Here is a 24648-nt window from a genome sequence, read left to right on the forward strand (position 1 = left end):
GCTGCTATGGTGAAGAGGCAGGGAACAATAGAGAGAGCAAGAGCAGTGACTCAAAGAGATGCACAGAAAGAGCTGAAAGTAAGCAAAGCAGTGTGGGAAAGCACCAGTTTCCAATAAAATATAGCAATAACCAAAAGTACCTGTGGAGAAAAATGTTAACTAAACCTTTTAAAAAATACACATAAGAGCAAAGTCAAAAGGTGAAGCAGAGACAAATCCTTCAAAATGGAAACTGGAGAAAATAAATATGTCAATGTTAATAGAGAGCTGGCTACCACAGTCCTGTTTCTATGAAAATGCTTGCAGGACTGAGGAAAAACCCAAAGGGGAGGATTCCCCCGCTGAAGAAGGAAATCCAGTGGTGACTGGATGTGGACGCGATGAGGCTCTGAGGAGAGAGCGAGGAAAATGGAATGGCGCCAGGAACTGTACCTCAGGGTATGTCACAGAGAAGATCCAGAAGTCCGTCGAGAACAGGAAAGGGAATCAGGGAAACTCTCTTGAGGGAAATGCCTGCTTGGCCGAACGAAAGCAGACGGAAGATCCCCGCGAGCAGAGCAAGGCACACCGGATGCCGCTGACAGGATTCCAGCGGAGAAATGCTTGCAGCAATCCTGGGGGAGACAGCTGGGATGCAACCCAGGGCAATCTTCCTTGAATGGGCGAAGTTAATACACAATAGTGCACCTCAGCAGAAAGCTGAAGGAAGAAGCCGCATACGGGTAAGGAGGGGCCCTGACGGTGAGCCGGTGATGCACTGCCCGGAGGAGAACCCTCTCAGGGACACCAACAGGAAAGACAGAGCTGCAAGAGTGTAAATCAGGAAGCAAAATGCTCCGATGAAAGCGCGGTCCAATAGTGACTAAATCATCAACAACGCACTCTAACGAAATAAGCAGGCTCGACACCAACAAACTCACCGCAGGGCAAAGTAAAATCACAGCTGAAGTCCGAGGCAAAGCAAAGCACAGCTGAAGTCCGTGGCAGGCACAAAAAAGTGCTGTGAAGTCCATGGCAGGCACGAAGAAAACGCCAAACGATGAAGTTGGAGGAGGATGACAGGAGACGAAGAACCTGGCAAGAGGCAGAACAACAGGGTGAAAGTGTAAAGCTGTCCCTGTCACAGTATCTCATCCTCGTCCCCAAAATGAAGTGAAGAATGATGCAATGAGGTAAGTCCAGTTGAAGCTTTATTCAAGAACATACACCTTCAACTTGCCAAAGTTGTCTAATTCACACAGCCCAACATTCTAACATAAGCTCCCACCAAAGATTATAAAGGGAGAGCCTAAGAGGGACAGATAGGCTGGGGGAGAGGGGAGAGACCAAGAGGGGAAAATCACAACAGATGCCCATCCATCAATCAGAAACAGGAAACATAATATCATTTTATCAACACTATTAGCCCAAATGTTATCATCTGGAAATCAAACAGGGTATGACCTCAGGCTTTGAACACTCTCCCAAGTGATACTTTAGAGTGGGGCTGACCTACCAAATACCTGCTGTGTGTCATACATGCTTATAAAAGGGACAAGTGGATTGATGCGTCAAACATTGTAAAGTATGAAATAAGGCCACATCTGGCATTAGTCCAGTAGGAGAACTACTAGAGTAAAATGGAGACATTTCTATTTACTTTGTCAGTGGGAGCACCCGGTCACTACACCTACATCGTTCCCACAGCACCAAACTGTTGAGGTGACTAAAGCTGGCCTCCATGCTCAACATTGGAGGCTTCATCACGCATCATGCATCATCTATGATGACGACAGGGGCATCAGCTGACTGACTGGACCAATCAGAAGGTTCATTACTGTGATCTGGGGGAAAGGGGCCACTATCACTAGTTTACATTGCACTTTTTCTTTATTGCGATGCAAAGTGATCTTGGAGGTGGAACGAAGTCTGTTCACCAAAAAACAAATTGAAGGAGTTTTATTAAGATTGCATAAATGTACTGTTTGACCATAAATGTCACAATCATTGACTTGTCACCATAAAAGACTATATTATTGAGTTGCCCAATATTTATCTAACGATGGCAACAATAACTACATTTCTAGAGAGAGTTTTGCCTCAGGTCTAATAAAACAGTCAAAATCTCACTGCATCAAAGGTGTCACAGGCCCATATTTATACCATTGATCTCCATGTAATAGTGTTGTCATGTGTTGCTTGGGCACTGATGTTATGGGGAGCCAGGGGGAGGAGGGGGAGGAGGGGAAGGTGGGGGGAGAGAGGACTTCACAATTATAGAAGATCTCAATAGAGTGGGCCACGGAATGTCATCATTGAGTCAGGTGATGTGTGTGGATAGTCTATGAATACACTGTTGTTTTTTTCAGCAGGATCTGGGTGCCAGAAACAGCACCATCAGGGATTATGATCTTTTCAGGCACCGTCCAGTTAAGATCATTCACAGTGTGTTTATTGTTTTATTGTTTATAGCTTGTAGCTTTTATATATCTTACAATACTCCTGTGTTCACCAATCTGCAGTTTGACTTACCTACGTGCATTCCCTAAATACCTTAGTATACAGGGACAGGTAATGAAGAAAAAGATGCGCTAGACTACAGTTGGTGTGTTTTCTTTGGACCCACTCTTTGGGTAGGCCAAGGTTCAGTGATGATTTAGTCAAATGGCAAACATTAGAAAATCTGCACAGATAATGTCCTGTGTCCTCAGATAAACCCCACATTGTGGCGAAATTAGTCTTCTTACCAAGATTTTGGTCCCTACTATGTACCAGGAAATCCTTGATGTTTCTTAAATGCTTGTGTGTGAACTGGGGTATTTTGAACTTCAGTTTTACAATGTTTAGAATCTGACAGCTATCTGACAGACAATCTACAAAGCTGCTCTGGCTCTATATAAGAAATCTATTACCTCGAGGAAAGCCGAATACTACGAGGCTCGGATTATAGATGCCCCTAATAAACAGAAGGAAACTTTTAAGATCTTAAAGGAACTAAGCAAAAAAGTTGATGCCAATTCAACCTCAATCCCTTTTAATGTCAATACTCTGCAGACTTTCTTCCTTCAGAAAGTGACAGATATTCTCTGTGAGATCAATAGATCTCCTGTTGCTTTGAGTTCCCAGGAACCGGCGTTGCCTTCCTTCTCACCAGCTCATTTCCTCACAGACTTTCCCCCTTTGGACTCGGAAGCCTTGGCCTCATTAATCAACAAAACCAAATCTGGCTCACCGGCCGATCCATGTCCACCTAGGATCTTCCAGATGGCCCTTCCAGCCTTGGATTGCCAGATCCTTACACTTCTTAATAATTCCCTGGCCACTGGCCAGGTACCATCTAATTTGAAGGAAGCTAGAGTCATTCCCTTATTGAAAAAGCCTGGAGCTGACAGGGCTGAGCTGAAAAACTATCGGCCTATCTCGCAACTTCCTTTCTTAGCTAAGGTCATGGAGCAGCATGTCCTGAAAGCATTATCCGGCTATCTCAAAAACTCTGAGCTACTCCATCCACGCCAGGCTGGCTTCAGAGCCCACCATAGTACGGAGCTAGTTATGTTGTCTGTTCTTGATGACCTCAGATTAAAGACTGATAACAGAGCACCGAGCGCCCTGGTACTTTTAGATCTCTCCGCGGCCTTCGATACGGTCAGTCATTCCATTCTACTGACTCGACTGGCGGATTTGGGATTTAGGGGTGCTGTTTACAACTGGCTAAAGTCCTTTTTATCGGGACGGTCGCAAAGGGTTCAACTCGGCGACTATTCCTCTAACAGGGGAGACATCCCCTGTGGCGTGCCCCAGGGCTCGGCTCTGTCCCCTCTGCTCTTCAATATATACTTGCAGCCCTTAGTAACTGCACTGTCCAAACTGGACTGCCGAGTCTTCAACTATGCAGATGACACTCAACTCATCCTGAGCATTGACAACTCGGCCCAAGCTCAAGAGACAGTTCAAAATATCCTAAGATTCACCACGAACTGGATGACGGTTAATTCCTTGAAAATTAACCCTGACAAGACGGAGGTCCTCGTCATTCCAGCAAATAACAACTTCTGGAGTGGCCTGTTTTGGCCCAAAGAACTTGGGGCCCCTCCATGTCCGTCACCAGTCGTGAAAAGTCTGGGAATTAAGATCGATTCGGAACTCTCCTTGAGTCATCAGGTCTACTCAGTGGTGGGCATCTGCATCGGCGTCCTGGGACAACTGAGGAAACTGGCCCCCCTCCTATCAGTTTCCTCTTTGGAATCTATAGTCTCAGCTACTGTGCTATCGCGCCTCGACTATGGAAATGCACTCTATTTAGGACTTCCTTTGAAACTCAGGAATCGACTCCAGGTTGTGCAGAATGACGCCGCCAGGCTGATTTTTAGCCTTCCTAGGAGGACCCATGCTTCACCTTTGCTGCACAAGCTACACTGGCTGCCCGTCAGACAGCGTGTAAAATTTAATGGCCTTTGCATTGCTCACAAAACCCTCTATGGCCATGCCCCTGGCTACATACGGTAACGCTTAGTTAAATACGTGCCAGGGTGTATACTTCGCTCTACAGATGCCTCCCAGCTAGTCTGCCCTCGGAGTAATCTGGCTACCAAGGGTGGCTGAGCTTTCTCCGTTGTTTTGCCATGACTCTGGAACCAACTACCTGATTATTTACGAAAGGAACCGGGTTTGCTTCCTTTCCGGAAGCTGTTAAAAACTCTGTTATTTAAAGACACTTTTTAACTTTGTTCACCACCAGGACTGTCTGTACCTACTTTGATGCAACCTCTTTCTGTCAAGCGCTAAGAGACCTGTTGGTATATATGCGCTATATAAATAAACAAACATAACATAACATAACATAACAGTGTTTGTTAATTGGTTTCTTTATCTGGTTTGATAAAGTGGAATAGGTGGTAATGTATGACAATTGTTTGTTAGTATCTTCCAGGTGCATATACTTAATGAGGGCACCCTTGCTGTTATTCACGGCTCTCTTTAGTGATTTCTTAGTTATGTTTTCAGGGTAATTGCGTTTTTGACTGAGAAATTCCATCTGTCTGGCAAAGACTACCAGTTGGCTGCAATTATATCAAAGTCTCAAGAATTGACCAACTAGTAGATGTTCACATAGTGGCTGTGGATGGAAACTATCAAATCTTGAGAGGCTGTTATTGTCTGTTGGTTTCAGGGGGGTATCAGTTCACAACGTGGCCCCATCATGGAAAATCCTGACATTTATTCCTTCATATGCCTAGATGCTGTAATGTCTGTTATTGAAGGACATAAAGTAGATATATTATTCAGGCAGTATAGTTTTCTACGGTATGGTTTTTAATAATTTTTAATAATTGTAAATGCAATAGTTGAAGTGTCTGTAAGTTCATGAATAACATAAAGGGGATTACAATAAATCACTGCATGATCATATAAAATTATTTTTCCAATTGTAACACAAAGAATCTAGTTTATGCCATTAGGTGCCCATGCAATTTGTGGTACAAGAGGACACACAACACAAGAAGTAAGTGTCAATATTGAGAAAGTGGATATCAATATGAATAACGATACTTTCATGTATAAAAACGAAATTGGAACTTTATTGACAAATTCACCCATTATGAACTCCATTTCAACCCAGACTCAAAAATACGTGGTTACGCAGGCCCTGAGACCTAGGTCTGGGGTCACTGATTGAGGTGGGGTAGCATGTGGCCAGCAGACAAAAGTGTGAACAATAAATTCCAGATCGATCCCACAGATAGGCATAGCGATACCACAATGATCCAGGGATATTGACCTCAAAAAAGCACATATGGCTGGAGGGGTGCACATGTTCCCAAAACACTAAAAAGTCAGATGCCACATGAAGTTAGGATCACTTAGCCATCAACACACAGCACGCATAGTGATAACAAGCTCCCCATGCCAGACATCTGAACACAATACCCACTGGCCACATTTTGTCTACTCAAGGTCGAGGCCCACCTGGATACCTCATCCACTGCCTAAATCTATGGCTCCAAAAACAGAGGTACACATTCCTTACTAAAAAAGGATCACTGGAAACATTTTATTACATTCAATGAACTGTATAAAAATCTGTGTTTGACCGATTGTAAATTAAGACAGTCCTCAGACCCTGTGACTGTGCTCCCAGCCACATTGTTTAATTAAACAAACTGTTCCTGTCTTACCGAACACCTCTTGTCTCTTGTTTTTTCAAGGTATTCCATGTTCAAGCAACATTTTGACAAGCCACCATTGGAGTTGATTGGTACTTCGATCCCCACTGCAGCCAATTGAAGGGGGCCCCACCTGGGTGGATTCATAGTGGTGCAACAAGGAAGGTGAGCAGACACCGTATTTGATTGGAAGTTCTGTAGAATCCGCATGGCAGAGGTCCATCCTAAAGCAGCCATCACAGAGGGTAAGAGACTACATCAGAACCTTAGTAAAGCATGTGGCATATGTCAAACTAGGGAGAAGTGTTAAAAAATAACCTGTGTGCCCTGCCACTGACAGAAATCTGGCATATTACCTACTTTAAATGTCGTAGCTGAGTAGACACATGGCGGCCTTGGTGGCAATCCCACAGAAGTTGATAGTAATCATGCTATGAAAGGTAAATATTTATTGACAGAGTTGGGACCTCAATCTTATTTTCAGTGCCACTGATTTTCAAACACCATTGGTATCTGAAAGAAGTGAGAGCTATTAGTCAATTGGACCGCCCGGGCATAGCACAGATGATACGCTTTTCACCTGAGTGTGACCTGGGAGATTAGGTTTAACTTGTGTTTGGCCAAGAGGGGCCTTTGGTTTTTGCGTCATTCCTTTTTCTGTGAACTATTGTTATTATCTTTGTACTGGAGCCTTTGTTGACAGACAATCAGGCTCACTTAGTTACGTGTACCGCACAGAGCTTCCCCTGGTCACAGGATAGCATGCGCTAGGAGTGGGCTAAGAATTTTATTTTTACAAAGTCATCATTTTTTCTCTGTCAGTTTTTTAGGTGTTGGTCGCTAGGACTGCTGGGCATGATACAGATGGTACGCGTAACACCTGGGTGTGATACAGGGTGTGATTGTTGATGGGAGGTATTTGTGTGATGTTGTGGCACTGTTAAATTACTGCATTCTGTGTTTTGTCCTAAATATTGCGTTTTTGTCGATGACCCAATGTTTCATAAGAAGATGCTGCTATTTCTCACCAACTGTACTTGATGCAGAAACCAATTTCGTTCAGATACTATTTTCATTGACAAACTGCACTTTTTCTAGTGTTCAACCCTTCATATGCATTGTTATTTGTGTTTATGAAATGTTCATGTTAAATTGTTGATGCATCTGTGCATAGCTGAGCTCATAGTTACATAACTAGAAGCAGTAAACCATTGTATTTTTCCCCACAGGTAAGACCAAAACTATGTAGTGCCTAAAACAAAGAAGCTAAGATATCTTATCTTCTAAAACTGTAAAACGTATCATGGAGACCCCATTAAAAACACATGCAAACTAGGTTCCCCACTCAGGCTAAAACACGTAACAAGGTTTGCAAAGAATGGCATGCTCACATGATGGCTCATACATTTACCCGGCCAAAGGAGGGTGCTTTCAAAACTAACATACTTGGACACATGACAACATACATACAAACAAAATATACACGTCAAAATATAAGAGAGAATCCATCTTTGAGGAGGCCCAGATTGATAGTCGTGCACTACTAACAGCAAACAAGGTGTCAGCACCTCCCCCACCATATGCAGGTATGGAGATGTTCTTGCTCACCATCCCCACATTAGGATATGCTCATCTGCCAGTTGAAGATGTTGGAGGGCCCCCCAAAGAACGGCGAACAGTTAGGCCCAGACAAGAGAGACTAAAAGGCCAGGAGGCCCAAGCAGTCACAGAGCAACCGCAGTCTGGTGCAAGGGCTCCCAGAAGTTCGATCCCCATCCATCACACCCGACACATAGAAGCCCCGCAGCATGGAGAAAATGCACCCTGCACCCTCACTGATTTAGGAGAGCTTATACAAGTGACAGAGATGAATGCAGTGGTTCTAAAAAGTGATATAGCTACTGGGAGAGAGGAAGGGGGCCCCAGTCTTCCAGGTTGCGATGATGAGCGTGGAGATATAGGACTAGCCCAGGAAGCTACTAACAGCAAACAAGGTGTCAGCACTTCCCCCACCATATGCAGGTATGGAGATGTTCTTGCTCACCATCCCCACATTAGGATATGCTCATCTGCCAGTTGAAGATGTTGGAGGGCCCCCCACAGAACGGCGAACAGTTAGGCCCAGACAAGAGAGACTAAAAGGCCAGGAGGCCCAAGCAGTCACAGAGCAACCGCAGTCTGGTGCAAGGGCTCCCAGAAGTTCGATCCCCATCCATCACACCCGACACATAGAACCCCCGCAGCATGGAGAAAATGCACCCTGCACCCTCACTGATTTAGGAGAGCTTACACAGTCTTCCAGGTTGCGATGATGAGGGTGGAGATATAGGACTAGCCCAGGAAGCCAAGGAAACAACAGAGAGTAAATTTGAGGGCAAAGAGTAGAATGCCCCCTACATGAGGAGAGTGGGGGTAGGCACTAGGCACTGATCGGGGAAGGGTCAGAGATAGAATTAGTTGTGGGCAGAGATCTAAGCCTCATGAAATTTTCAATGAAGGAGAGGGGCTGATCGGGAAATCAGGGTCAAAGGTAGCCTGGTGCTGACCCAACCAAGACATTGGAAAAACAGGATGGCAAGAGGGGAGCAGCGACGAAGGCGTACGCTGCTCCACCTGAATGCACGCTATAGATAGACTGACCCCAAGGGAGATAGCAGCCAGAGAGGAAGGTGAGACCTTTGTGTGGCCAATTTGCCACCTGCTAGCACAATGGATTGAGGGAAAGACCAGTAGGAGAGACCCTGACTGAGGGAGAAATCCTTCTAACCAGAGGAAATGGCCATAGTATATGTAGGAATGCCTAAGAAGATGGGAACGCCATGTTAGGGGGAAACCAGTAAAGTTACCCAAAGCAAAGATGTTCTCTCTGCTACAGAAGGGCACATTGGGACCATCTATGTGCCAGGGGCTCCAATGGACAAGGAATGGCTAAGGACAAAGTTACCGTCATTGCTGGATGGAGCGGGGAAATATATCTCATGCTTTGAGAAGAACACCGCTGGAATAAACCTAGTAATAGGTGATAATAAAAGTCTGTTAAGTAGTCTTATCGGAGAGAAGACTAACACGGTATTCATCCAAGCTTGTATCCCAGCAATTACATTGACAAACACCAAGCATAGCGGGCTGCATTAAATTCATACAGGCACAGAATATGGACGGCCCTGAGGGAAATGTTTCCTGACATAGCAGGGTTAATGGCAGAGACTATGAAGCCATGGGAGACACTAACTGATTTTCTGGATAGGGTGAGGGGACCGATGGAGACAGGAGACAGGACAGCCATGGACTTACACGGACCTGCAAGTCACATTCTTTTACAATATTCTCAAAAAGGGGCTGCCTACCGAGATATAAAGTGGACAATAGATTTAAGCCTGTATATTGCATTACCACAAAAATAAACAAGAGGAGGATAGAGGAAAGCTGGATCAAGCCCAGAGAGACACTGTTAAATTGGTCCAACAATTGAAAAAGACATTCGCTTGAGGGAGCCGCATTGGCCATGAACATATAAATTGTATCAGTCTTAAAGGGGACTCCACAACAAAACCCTGGAGGGTTTCAAGCTTGCTATAGCAGCATAGGTCAGGGAGTTTTGCAGCAACACTAAGTCCATTACAATGCGTTCACCCTGTATCAGGCCTAGCAATTGACTAATGCACTAAGCCTCACATACACCATCTGGAGAAAGTAGTAAGCCCCAACCTCAGACACGACAAGACGGTGATCAGTGGTACACGGGAGCCAGAGAACGACTTTCCGACCCTCTCAGCCTCATGATAAGTGAAAATAGCAGACTGTGTGAGATTTGGGGGAGGGCCCAAAACCCAACAAAAATATCCCAAAATGAGACCAAAAAGAGAAGTCTCTAGAGGAAAGGTGGAACCGAGATATATGGCACCACAAGGGAGGGGCATGTTGCATACCAGGTGCTGAGGGACATGTGATCTCAGGGCATGTTGCAACCACCACACAACACTCGACAGCAACACACCCCCTCCTCATTCAGTCCCACACACATGTAGGTTGTAAACAACCCTCACCAATGGCTCCCCCATGCACACATCAGGAGGGACATGGTCTAGGGAATCTGGTGTAGCCCATAAAACCCTAGATAAAAACTGATAGATTCATCCCTAGAATCACGAGAACACTCCATAAGACACTAAACCAAGAACCCAGTTAAGTACAAGAACTCATAAATTAGATTAATTTGCCTGATGACCCATAAGCCACCTTAAGCTTTTAACCATCAAAAGATACCACAACCGTGACCACTTTCCAGTGCCACACTAAAACAATTGTGTAAAAGGAGTGTGGAGAACACACCCCTGAGAGAAATACAGGAACCCGAAGAAAGGATCATTAGCAACGTTGCACATGCAATGTTTTTCTAAACTAAACAATGAACCAAAGTCTTATCCAACAGGTCAGCAATCAAACCAGCAAGTGCACCAACTTTTAGCTGCCACTTCATCACCCCAACATGGATTTAAAGTGTGTGAATAAAACTTACGAACTGCACTGTGAACAATTTGATTGAACTGTTGAAAAAAACATCCGATAAGCATACAACCACAAGCATCTCTTCTGGATCCATATCAGAGACCGGCAATGTTGAATCACATGTCATGTATTTTTGCACTTTATGTACCCTCTGTCTAGTTTGGGTGCTGCTGCACCAATTTGTTGCCAAAGTGCCACCTGGCCAAAAGGAGTCTGTTCAGAAAATATCACAGTGCTTTTATAGGGTTTTTTACCATTTCACTTATAATTACACTAATGCAAACACTAGCATTCCACATGCACTACACATTGCCCTTTTACACTACACATGAGGGCTGTGGGCTCTAAGACATCTGCCAGGTCGTGTTACATCTGTTTGCTGAAACCACATGCAGTAGGTGCAGACTGAGTTTAATTGTATATAGAGGAAGTCCCTTAAAAAGAAAAATGCCCTCTCTACTTATAACTGTGCAGAATCAGGGCAAAACTCCAGCCCAATAAGGTAGAACCCAACAGAGTAGTAGTGAATCTGACCTAATACAAGACCAACACAACAGCTTTATACCTTTTCACCGAGCCTAGCGATATTCAAACAGATCTAGATAGGATGCACAGCAAGGGCACCATAGGAGGAGATACTGTTTGGCCCGAGATTTCCCAGAGAGGAGATTCTTGGAGGTAGAAAAAACCCCATCTTAATGCATAAACACATCCACTCCTGCCTCCTTAGCGTATCCTGGGCAGTCTTCTTTAACAAAAAGTTGACCCCCGACATGGAGTTCCTGTGTAGAGCCATCAAGCCTACTAATACAAAGGGAAACAGGTCTCGTAGGAGAGGGTTGAACTAATGCATAGACACCCATTTCAGGAAATCAGGGATACTGAGGAGGGTGGATACACTTGGCTAGAAGGGAAGGGGCAGCTCCTAATTGTATTTAAACGTTTACTGTATTCCTTATGTTTCAGTGGTAAAGGAACGCTTCCACTTGGCACAAACGAAAACTGTGACACAATCCTGCACGTTCCGGATTTGCATTGGGGCACCTCCAAGGTGATGGCTATGTACTGCCAGTGCAGTGAGTTTACATACACTCAGCGCATCCCCGGATGGCACAGACTTTGCTCTCTCGTCACCATACACACCCCTACCCTGGTCATTCCCAAAGAAGAACTATTGGACTTGCACCAGCACCCGCTTAGGAAGAAGATAACCTCGCTGCTTTGGGCTCACGAAAAAAGAACTGCATATTATTTTTGCTGGGCTCAGTACAAGGAAATTCCAGAAGAATTTAGACTGTTCTCGAACTCGCAAGTGTCAGCAGAAGGGTCCATACCCTTCTTCACCGTGAAGACGAAATCCAGTGCCCGCTGGCTACAAATAACCAGATGAGAAATGCTTAAAATGATGAACAGCAGTGAGATCTATCTTAATTCAGTCAAGGAAGAACTGAGAGCATCCTGCCTCATGGTGGTGCAGCATCAGTATCTGTTAAATCTAATGAATGTGTTGGAGGGAGGGGTGTGTGCCAAGATTGGTGCATCCTGTTGCATATTTATCCCAGGTAGTAACCTGGATAATGGGACATTGACTCTTACCATCCAAGCACTGCCTAATTTACAAAAAGATATGCGTTAGGAACGGGTGCCCCAGAGCAAGAGTGGTTCTTGAATTGGATCTCCTGCCTCTCCCAGGGCTTTACAGATTGTGCACATTTTTGCTACCTGTTTTCATTGCGTTCTTGTTTTTGTGTGGCTCCATGCAATTGAAGATTTCCTGCTGCATGACAGTCCTGAAATTGGGTAAAATGCAAGTAAATAGGAATGTAATAATTGTCATAACTTAAGAACAACAGCCCCCCAATAAAGAAACTGTCATGAAGTATGGATTAGATGGTGTAGTCAAAAATTCAACTATAGGGGGGAATATTAATATTGAGAATGTTGAGGACAATATGATACACTCATGTATAAGAATGAAATTGCATCTTTATCAAAAAATTGTCCCCCTGTGAACTCCACATCAACATCGACTGACAAAATACGTCATTAGGCAGGCCCGGAGATCAAGGCCTGAGGTCACTGATTGACAGATCAAAGGTGAGCTAGCACAAAGCCAGCAGACAAACACATGAACAGAAATTCCCAGATTGATCCCACAGATAGGCACAACAACACCACAATGGTCCAGGGAGATTGGCCCCAGTAAAGCACGCATGGCCGGAGGGGTGCGTGCATTTCCAAACCACAATAATCTCTGATACCACATTAAGTTAGGAACACTTATCCAACTAAGACACAACACACACAGCACATGTAGTGATTATGCGCTCCCAATATCGGACATCTGGACATGTTTCCCACTGGCCACATTGTGTCAACAAATGGTTGAGACCCATCTGGATTGCTCATCCAATGCCTATGTTTATGGCTCCGAAGACAAAGGTACACATTCCTTACCAAAGAGAATCACCTGAAACATTTTATTATATTCAATGAACTACATAATAGTCTGTGTTTGCCTGATTGCAAATTGAGACAGTCCTCAGACGCTATGCCTGGGAGTGTGGTCCTGGCCACATTGTTTAATTAAACAAACTTCCTGTTTTGCCAAACGCCTCTTCTTTCTTACTTTTTCAAAGTATTTAATGTTCAAGCAACATATGGAGGAACAGCATACCGCTGATCATATAACATGGACAGTGCTAGTAGTAATAATTCCAAATGACAGGAAAGCATCCACTGAATACAGTGTGGGACATTGTGAAGCCAAATTTGTTGAAACATTTGAGATTGTAAGAAAGGGTCTTAATGACCACAATGAAATGATGACCCTAATGTGTAGGTCATAAGGTTTTGCCTCCATCCTAACATATTGAGATGTTCAGTACAAAATGATGAATTTGATATACAGAAGACCAATCACAGATGACTCTATATAATTCATGAATGATTTATTCCTCAACAATTTAAATGTAGGTTGTGAAGGATTGCATATTGTAAATTCACTTTATTATTTGGACAGTGATTTGGTCCAAATGTACTTGTTTCTCTACTGGGCTGTAGATTTGTTTATTAGTTTATTTATCCCATATGAACACAAGCACACCCCGCTAATTATAGTAATAGCCACGAGATAGACCAGTATAGGTATAGAGTTTCAAGTGCAATTTTGCCTCCCTGAATGTGGTGCCATGTTAGCGCTGCACTGCTCTTGTTTTAGCACATCAAAGGATTGTGAACTAAAACACACGACATGAGGAACCAATCGCGCTCAGAATACCAGAAACAAGAAACATTTGGCCAATCCGGTGTGTCCACTCCAACATGGAAGTTGAGCTATGTTCCCTTTAAGTAAACATCATTGCATTCAGTAACTCGAACAACTTGAAGCAGCACCATAAATAAGAGGCAAGAAATGAAGATTCAATCTCCTTAGGTAAGAGCAGAGGCACTAATAGCCTAGCCTGATTCCTACAGTCTGTATTTCAGCTTGACTAATGATGTGTGAGTGTGTGTGTATAATTTACAGCCTTGAAAATAGCTTGATGCCGAAGCAGGCATGTCATTAACACAGATTCAGTAACGTGAAAATTCACAGTTTATTCCCACTGAATCACTTTCTCAGTGTTCTATGGATAAAGTGTATATGCAAATACCCTCAATTATACTAAGAGTGCGGCCTATAAAATGCAAAGCTTGGTACCTGCATGTGATGTAGTATTAATTCATTCCTCAAGTACTCTAAACACCTCCAAAACTATAGATTGTTTTAAACACCTCTCACAGTATACAATGTGCATATGACCAATAACATATGGGTTGTAGGTGTAAGAATACCAGTAGAGCACTTCTTTAATGTTTCAAGAGATAATGATAGAGGCGATAAACCGCTTGACCCGCAGGAATCCACCAACAAAAATTTGACCCAAGGGTAACGTACAGCTTTAAAAGTATCAGAACAAGGAGACGAAATTGTAATCCCACACTATATTGATTATATGGATGAAGCAAAAATACAATTAAGGAGTGACCAACATTATGGGAGACTTGAAGAGAATCCAATAAATGCTATAACTGCTGAATACCATCAGAAGTTACAGTAATGGGGGATCCTGGATCTTCTTGATCTGGTAGACTATAATTATCCAAAATTAGAGCATCCATTTGTTCCTACCATCTACTGCCTTCCTAAAGTGCACAAATGCATACAGACATCACCAGGCGAATCCATTGTGAGTTCTATTGGGCCATTGCTTGAAAAGACGTAAAGATTCAGTGATATTTTTCTAGTTAATTATGTTACATCCCTACCCTCCTATATATGTTTCACAATGGATTAACTAGCCAAAATGAATGACATGTCCTGGAAAGAGAACTAAATAATGGCAACAATTGATTTAGCATCATTGTATACATCCATTTGACATGAGGGTTGCACGACAGCAGTTAAATAGTTTCTACAAGCCAGAACCGTTATTTCTATGGCACATTTGGAGATGCTTATAGAGATGTTATCCTTTTGCCTTGCCCATAATGTGTTTTTATTCAAAGGGGAGAAATGCCTACAAAAACAATGCACGCCATGGGGTCCTCATTTGCGACGACCTATGCAAATCTTCTGATGGGGTTCTGTGAGGCTGAAACTGTTTGGAGAGAAGAAAACCAAAATATCCTGGAACACATTATTTTATGGAAATGGTTTGTGGATGACCTTTCCCTCAAACGGGAAGGTGACATGAAGGGCCTGGAGTAGGGGTGGGCGGAATTTGCGAAAGTGACTTTCGCAAATTATCGCGAAAATGTTTAAAATCTCTGCAAACACGCGTAAATATCACAAAGATGAGAACGTTTTTTTCCCGCCCGTTCGCGGTATTTTCTGCGTGGTCGCGGCTCGCCAACTTACCCATGCGGTTGCTCGCAGGCGCGGCCATCTTGTTTTCACTCTTCTCGCGGTGCATGATCGCGAGAAGAAAGATGTGATCGCGCGACCAATGACATTACTGCGGGCGCGAATTGTCGCGAGACAGCGCAAATGGCTACCAACAATCCAACATCTCGTGGAGAACGCGACCGGATCGGGAAAACTTGTCGACGAACGCGGGGATTCAGGTAAGGCGATCGCGCGGGCGCGAGAATGTATTATTTTACAGCGCGAGCAAGAAACAAATTATCGCTAAGCTGCAGAATGCAAAAATTTTGACATTTTTGTGCTCTCCGCGGAACGCGAAAATGATTATCGCAATTTCCGCGAGCGGAACAGAAATTTAGCCCAGGCCTAGGCTGGAGGAGTTATTCTAAAACAAAAGCACTTACAATTTATGTTTCACTTTGAATGTTAGTTGGGTTATTTTCCAGGTATGCTGCTGTGGATTATGATAGGCCTTTCTATGCGCACCCAGGGTTTTTCTTTGTATCTAATGGGACTTATTCTAGTATGCACAATGGTACGAATGATGTGGCCCTTAGTATGGTGTTGACTCTATGTGTTCCTTGTAAACATGTGAAGCCTAAGGTCAGATGGATTAAGGACATTTTGCGAAGGGGTGACAGACCTTGATGTCAATAATTATAGTAGTAATATCACCTTTGGATATATTCTTTCCTCCATTATTACCTTTGGTGGTACCGCTATGGCCTGGGGTGAAAGGGCTAGGGAATATTTTGGATGTAAGCTACAGATACTGTCTAATTCCACAGTAGCGGCTTTACGTGACATCATCACCCAATTGGAAAGTATGCGCATATATTTCGAGCAAACCAGATATGCTGTTGACTTCATCCTAGCTAAGAGCTGTGGTGTGTGTGCAGTAGTAGGAGACCAGTGTGTAGTCGGAATCACTAATATGGAAAAGAATATCACCCAACATATTTTAGACATTTTGGAAAATGTTAAAGGAATGGAGAGCAGAAATTGTAGTTGGTCCCTCTTTGGTGGATGGGGTTGAACCCTTGAAAGGATGATCTATTTCATTGTGGTTTTGATTGCTTGCTGCGTTCTGGTGCAGTGTCTCCCTTTATGTTGCTCTTACTGCTCCACCCTTCTCGCCCCTAAACGGATATTAGTGACATTATGGAGATAGACAAGGGAATTTTCGAGACCTGTTCCCTCCTTACCGTTTCCCCCTCAGATGCAGAAGATATGGAGTGTTCCTAAATGCATTCATGATTTGTTGAACTATATGCTCTTTTTCTTATCATACAATAATTGCTTAGCTCATGCTAAAAGGAGGGTGTGTGGGAATAAAATTATGTTTCTGTATTGTTTTACGTAAGTTAGCATTCGCAGCGCCATTTTCTGTGCAGACACCATTTTGTATCATGATTGAAACTAAGTCTTTGCTATTTCCGAGAAACGGCTTTCTCTAGGTTATTTTTCTTCAGAGCTGCGTTCTGCCACACTAATGAATGCACTGTTCTTATTAATGCATACCTTTCTTCTGAGATGTAAGCCTTCTCCCACTTGTCGAGTGGTGGGCACAGGCAGTGTAACCTTGAGATATAGATAAACTTACTCCTTTGTAATTTACTGTCCAGCTGCGTTTCTGGGGGAAATTCCATGGTGGGCATTTTAATTGATTCTAAATTGTACATAATGTACCATTATGCTTCTTGATGTCAGACTCTCTCTGCAGCACTGCTAGCGACTGGGCAGATAGGACTCCACTCTGAGCGTACTCTGAATTAACAGATATTGGTTAGTATTCTCTACTGTCTGACCGCTCTTCATTTTGTAGAAAGCAGAGAGGTGGTTGTGAGTGACCCAAGTGACCCAAATCGGGCCACTTCCTTCAACTCAACCGTCTGTGATAGTTGGTTATTTGATTGTTTTAACCATCTTAAATATTATTTACCCATTTAATGTATGCTGTTTTAAAAGGTATGCTTGTTATTTTATGCATCCTAAGTTATGCAACACTATGCAATTTTATTTCATGTAAAGTGCCCTGATACCATCAGGTCTTGATAGCGCTATATAAAACTTGGGACTGTGTACTTTAAATGTAGACCTCTTTGTGTCCCTGAGGGCTTCCCCTCACCATAATATATAAATGTGTCAACCCCACGGACCCTGGCCCACCTCAGGGGTGTTTATTTCTAGCATGGATCCAAAATAAATTAACAGCAATACACATTTTGTGGGGCCGCAGTGGTGCCCTCTTGGAGACATCCACCCAATCATGGAGGGCAAGGTAAATCTCAACCTGCCCCCTTATAACTTTTTTAACCTTTTCTCTAGGACTCGGGCTGACTCCTAAGATGGCTGCTGCTGCATTGTTGTTGATGTGGTGACAGCCAATTAGATCTCATCTAAAGATCTATCATCTCGGCGGATCCTTTGTTGCATGAAATGTAGAACATTTTAGGTGTCTTAATTGGTCAAAAACTAGTGAAATAATGTTCTCCAAATCACCAAGAAGCACGTTCTCTGGACTAAGATCTGGCTTTGTGCCAAATTAGGAGTAAATCTGTTCAGCCGTTTGGCCCGCAGCTGAATCTAAATTTTCTATGGGAAAATGAATATGGAAAATAACCTTTGCTAATTATATTGTTGAACCGTATCTTATGGTATTTGAAATTGGAACTTATTGCAACATTTGCACAAACAGCTTTTGGAGGATTTCTTACGTCTTTAACTTGCAAATCAATAGATCATGAACAACCGTGCATACAATAATAATTCATAAAATTCCATCATCTCAAATTACAAAGTGCAAAATGTATTGATTAACAATGGCACGTTATGCAATTTATGCACAAACTATACTTAAAGGGCCAATTACCTTGATAATGTAAGTGACCACTGTATGAATAGATTTTCGAAGGCCCACCAATTTGATGCAATTGAATAGTTTTATAATGACACTTAAGTCTTCATTGCTTAGAAAGCCCTAGGGGGTTGGAACATGTTAGCAAACTGTATGTGTATATTGATTGAGGAGGAGTGTATGTCCCACTCACCCTCATTTGGGCTTTATTTAGGAACACCTACAAAGTGGTAACTGCTCAGCAATTGTACTTTACATACAACCTTTTCAGCAAAAATAATGCATTACTGGTTAGTAAATGTAGATTTTGGTTTTCCTAATGCTCCATACGCATCATAAAATGGTTCACTTTTATTGCATCTTGTTTACAAGCACACACACTCAAATTTGGTAATTAATTGAACATCTTAATTAATTTCCATAACTAGTGCACATAACTGGCCCCTTTATGGAGAATGAAGTTTGTTTCTTTTACGTCTGTACATGATTCTAAATGTATATCTTGAATACATTTGCTGTGTTGTACTTTACAATTACATTATGGGTATTATGGTGCATGGTTGGTGCAAGTAAGCAATGAAGAGACTTCCTTTCTAGTTGTCAATTTTACTAAACAATACCAGGGGATTATACTGTGTAAGCACTTTAAAAAGATGATCTAGATAACTGGACTTTTTGATCCAGTTGAAGGCAAAGTGCCGAAACGTGTCGACCGTCCTTCTTTATCGCACTGATGAGGTTGTATTGACAATAAATGTACATAAAAGCTTCTGGAGTTTGCAGTGCCATGTGTTCCTGTCTGTGGATTGCGGGATGGATTCGGTGGCATATGTACATATGTACACACAATATAGTCATAGCGCAAGGTGAATTTGATGAGCTATATGAATCCTTGTGCATTGTCCTGCGGAAGCACAGAGCAAGGGGGCCACAATGCGTTGACCAGATTTAAAATATGGAGTTCCCTAAAATGAGAAATCATTGGTTATTTGTGATTTATTTCTTGAATACCCTAAATGCATACATAGGCATTAAAAGGATCCTGGATTTTAACCTGTTTAAAACTACCTTATGAGTGGACTCTGCTTCTAAAAAAATATCACAAGATCACAGGATCACAAGAAGGACTTCAGAACTTTTACAATAATTGTCCATTATAAATGTCCTACATATAATTGAATGAGTTGTTTAATGTCTATAATTTGAATAATATATTTTCCAAGTGTGTCAATTCTATATTAAAATAAAGAAAACTTAAGGTGCACAGTTATATGAAGAAATAATTGATTTCCAATAGTGAATTACATCTCTATTGTAGAGCTGATGAATGGGAGCAAGATCAGTGTCTAATACCAGTTCTCACCTGGGGAGCGCCACAGCAGGACCCTCGTTGGAGGCTACGAGGGGAGGTCCGGGCCCTCACATCCCTGCTGGCTCCTCTGCTTGCATTCATCCCATTGCACCAGCAGCCAGCATACCTCTCACCCTCCAAGACCAGTTTTCATTTGCTCCTGCCAGGTGAGAGGCATTCTGTGTAATATACCCACCTGAGAGTGCGGGCAGGGAAATGTTTGGTGCTCCCACCTGGCGTGAGAAGCTTTGTGCTCTCGCCGGGTGGGAGCACATTACACTTTCCATGCCCGAGCTCTTGGAAAGTGAAATAGACAGAGTTCTGGGGTTGGGCTTCCTGGGACACCATTCCTGAACCAGCACTGGAAAATGTGGGCCTTTTCAGGCTCAGGAGGGGGGCTGCCAGGCTCCTTCCCCATAATTAAAAGGACAGCCCTAGGAGATGAGGCCCCTGGGTCCTCTTAGATGCTTGGGGAGGAGGGCCAAGTTCCCCTCCTTAATAAATGTCAGCCCTCTGGTTGAGGTCCCAAAGGCCTTTCTAGGCTCACAGAGGGGGGCCCTCTTTCTTTTCTTGAAATATCAGCCATGGGATATGGGGTCCCCAGGGACTTTTAGATAGTTGGGGAAGGGCACAATGCGCCCCCTCTCTATAATAATATATGTAGCACCCTGTGGGCCCTGCCTCACCATGGGAGGGTTTTTGTTTAAATCACTGAGAAAACCATATTTTATTTTTACATTTTAGACTGCAAAATTAAATTAAAACATTTTTGTCTCCTGTGACCCCACCACCAAGCCTAAAGGTCATGGTATCCTATCCTGAATCCCTATTTAGTTTTTACTTTTTTTCTAGACTGAGTTCAAAGTCCTAAGATATATGACACCAAATCATTGTTAATGTGATGGCATCCAATCAGAAATCGTCTTGAGAACTGTCAGCCATGAAATCATCCACGGTGTGATAGATACAAAGCTTTGAGCCTTGATTATTCAAAAAAATTGAATGGATTTACACCAAATAAAAAAACACTCTTTTTGGACCATGATCTAGCTTTCTGTCAAATTTTGTATAAATCCGTTCAAGTCACAGTTCACAGTAGGACCAAAAGGTTAATTCCAGTTCCTACACGGATTGTTCATCAGGGGCCAGATTGTGGGGGGAAAGATTGATAACAGTTAAGGCATTCTCATCCATCATTTCTTCTGCATTTGCTTTGTCAGTCTCCCATGTGATAATGTTTCCTTTGATGTTTCTACAACCTATCCTTGTTGTTGTCCTCTTCTTTTGTTTCCTCCACTTCCTCTTGGTGGCCTTCCTCAAACTGTCTGATTACTTTGTAAAAAACAGTACTCATCCAATGCTGTGAAGGCAACAGGTTCCTGCCTTCCCAGACTATTCTGTTCTTCCAGATCGGAAAAGTCATTGTCAGATCCTGATTCCGATGTGCCAAGCTTCTGCTGCCTTAGGGCCCCAACCTTTTTATATTGGCGAATCTCCTCATCAACTTATTGTACAAACATCAGAATCCTGCCTTGGGCATAGTTTTGAATATCTCTCAGGAATTTGCATTTTTTTCTTTTGCTTAATTTCTTCTTCAGACCTGCTCAGCCTACTCTCTAGGAGGGTGGAATATTTCTTTATCTCCTCCTGTTCTGAATGTTTCTCCAGAATAGCCTTAATCTTGGCTATTTCCTCAACAGTTTGATCCAATTCCAATGTGGCTTATTTAGCTAGTAAGCCTATTATGGGGCATATTATCAAGCCAGGCGATAAAATTATCGCCGCTTTAGCGGCAGAAAACTGCCGCTAAAACGGCGATAATGGGCTTGATAAAATGCTCTATGGAATTCCAATTGAAGCCCAGGTTAGATGTCCTTCACATTTAACATGGGCTTCAATTAGAATTCCATAGAGCACATTATCAAGCTCATTATTGCCGTTTTAGCGGCAGTTTTCTGCCGCTAAAACGGCGATAATTTTATCGCCTGGCTTGATAATATGCCCCCATGTTTGTAAATGTGGACACCATCAGCGTAGACCATTCTCTCATTTTGAGACAAGAGGGATCCGATATATATCTATATCTATCTATATATATATATATATATATATATATATATATATATATATATATATATATTCACTAAAAAAGCCATAGGTTTCACACACGTTATAGTTAGAAATTAGCATTTAAAAAACCTTGCAAATTCACTTAAAAAACCATAGGTTTCACACATGTTATAGTTAGCTGGACATTTCACTCGTAAAAAACCATTGAAATTCCCCCGTTACTGATGTGAGTCCTAAACGTATCTTACTGCAGACTAGTGACTAAACTGTCTGAATGTTTGTATCTGTCTGTCTGTTGGTGTATAAGCGACTGCTTGGTTTTGTGAATAGCTATATGAGCGTCTCTATGGTTTATTGATTGGTTGTCTGAGTATCTGTTTGGGTGCCTGAGTGTTTGTGTGTGCGGGGTGTGTGTGACTGTGCATACATGTGTGAGTGGGTGATTCTATGGGTGCATGGTTTTAAGAGTGCATCTGTGATGGACTGTATGGTTGGGTGATTGTATGTATGGGTGTGTTAGTGATTGAATGCATATCTCAGTGGTACATTTGTGAGTAACTACATATGTGAAAGGCAGTATATATGTGTGTAAGAGTATATAAGTGGGTATATGTGAGAGTGTGTGATTGTGAGAGTGGCTGTATGGATGAGTGTGTGCTTGTATCAGTGATTGTATAAGAGCGTAAGAATGTGGTACTATTTTAATGAGTAAGTGAACTTGTGTGTGTATAACTGCATAGGTGAGTAAATGGGAGTGTGATTAATTATTTGCATGACTGACTAGGTGTGAGAGTACCTCTATGGATGATTGGTGGTGTGTGAGCGTCTATGTAGGTGTATAAATGCATATGATAGTCCTGTACTGAGTGACTGTAAGTATGAGTGACTGTACAGGTGAGTGAGTGGATGTGTGTGTAGATCTAAGAGTCAATGAGTGGGTATGTAGTTATTGGTATTGGAGTATCTATGGTTTTGAGAATGGACGTCTGCAATTTTGATTGAGTATATCAAAGGGTGTGAGAAGATGCACTAATTTATCACATGGATGACGTCATCAGTGATGTCATTTCAGATGTCATCAGTGATGTCATCAGGGATGTCACTGACCATGTCATGAGTGATGTAATATGTGACGTCATCAGCAGTCCATTGCGGGGGCGCGAGTTATAGTTAGCTGAACTAACTATAACAGGGGAATTTCTAGGGTTTTGTATGAGGGAAATGTCCAGCTAACTATAACGCCCCTGAAACCTATGGTTTTTTCAGTGAATTTCTAAGGTTTTTTAAATGCCAATTCCTAACTATAACGCCCCTGAAACCTATGGTTTTTTCAGTGAATTTCAAAGGTTTTTTAAATGCTAATTCCTAACTATATCAGGCCTGAAACCTATGGTTTTTTCAGTGAATTTCAAAGGTTTTCTAAATGACAATTTTGAATGTATTAATTGTTATACTGATTTACTACATTTTTTAAACTATTTATTTTTAGATATATTTTTTTTTAATTACATTATAATTACATTATACATTACAATACAAAATATGTTTTCTCAGAATGAATTACTTTAGTTTAAATACTTGGCAAATAGGCAACAGACTTTTAAGTACAGTAGTTACAGTTGTTGCAATGGGCAACACAATTTCAAACACAAAGCAACTTTGAGCTCAATGTGAATTTCTAGTTAAATGCAATTAGTTACTTTATGGATTACTTTTCGAACCACAGGACTGGATCCTAGATTCAGTCCTTGGACATCTCCTGTAAACAGTTGAGTAAAAACGCTTTGGTTACAGTAGTGATTTTTAAGGAATATTATTGTATTTTAAAAGTTGACACTTAGAAACTTTTTCCCATAGAATCACCAATGTTATTCTATGGCAGAAAATTCACGTAGCAGGTAAGTAGTGTTATCGTTACTTTTTCTTACTCAGTGGTGGATCCTGGATCCAGCACTGGCCAACCTCCTGTAAACAGTTGAAAGAATGTGTTTAAGTCATACAGACGATTTTTTAGGAATATTTTTAGTTTGTGAAGATAGACACTTAGAAACTTTTCTGGTGAAAACCACACAATGGATTCCTATGGAAGGAAATACAAGTTACTGGTAAGTACGTTTAGAATTACTTTTCAGGGTCAGTGCTGAGCTAAATGATGCTGCCCTGGGTTCTCTCCTGATAACAGGTGAGTAAATCGGAATTCGTAGTTCGGCTGATTTTAGAGGAATAATTATACGTTTCAAAAATGGACACTGAAATTTTTTTGGTGAAAACCACACAATGAATTCCTATGGAAGGAGATACAAGTTACTGGTTAGTACGCTTAGAATTACTTTTCAGGGTCAGTGCTGGGCTAAAAGATGCAGCACTGGGGTCTCTCCTGATTACAGGTCAGTAAATCGGAATTTGTAGTTCGGCTGATTTTAGAGGAATATTTGTACGTTTCAAAAATGGACACTTAGAAAATTTTCTGGTGAAAACCACACAATGGATTCCTATGGAAGGAAATACAAGTTACTGGTAAGTACGCTTAGAATTACTTTTCAGGGTCAGTGCTGGGCTAAAAGATGCAGCACTGGGTTCTCTCCTGATTACAGGTGAGTACATCGGAATTCATAGTTCGGCTGATTTTAGAGGAATATTTGTACAATGTTGAAGGAAGGGGGAGGGGCCTGAGGTGACGTGTGCAAACACGCCCTGTGGTGCGTTTTGTCATGATTTGCCTTCCCGCGATCGCGCTCGCTGCAGACGGCAGAGACGCGAGACGCGAGACGCGGAACCACACGGACTACAAGTCCCGATAGGCAACACG

This window comes from Triturus cristatus, chromosome 2_2, assembly GCF_964204655.1.
Source record: "Triturus cristatus chromosome 2_2, aTriCri1.1, whole genome shotgun sequence".
NCBI lineage: Eukaryota > Metazoa > Chordata > Amphibia > Caudata > Salamandridae > Triturus > Triturus cristatus.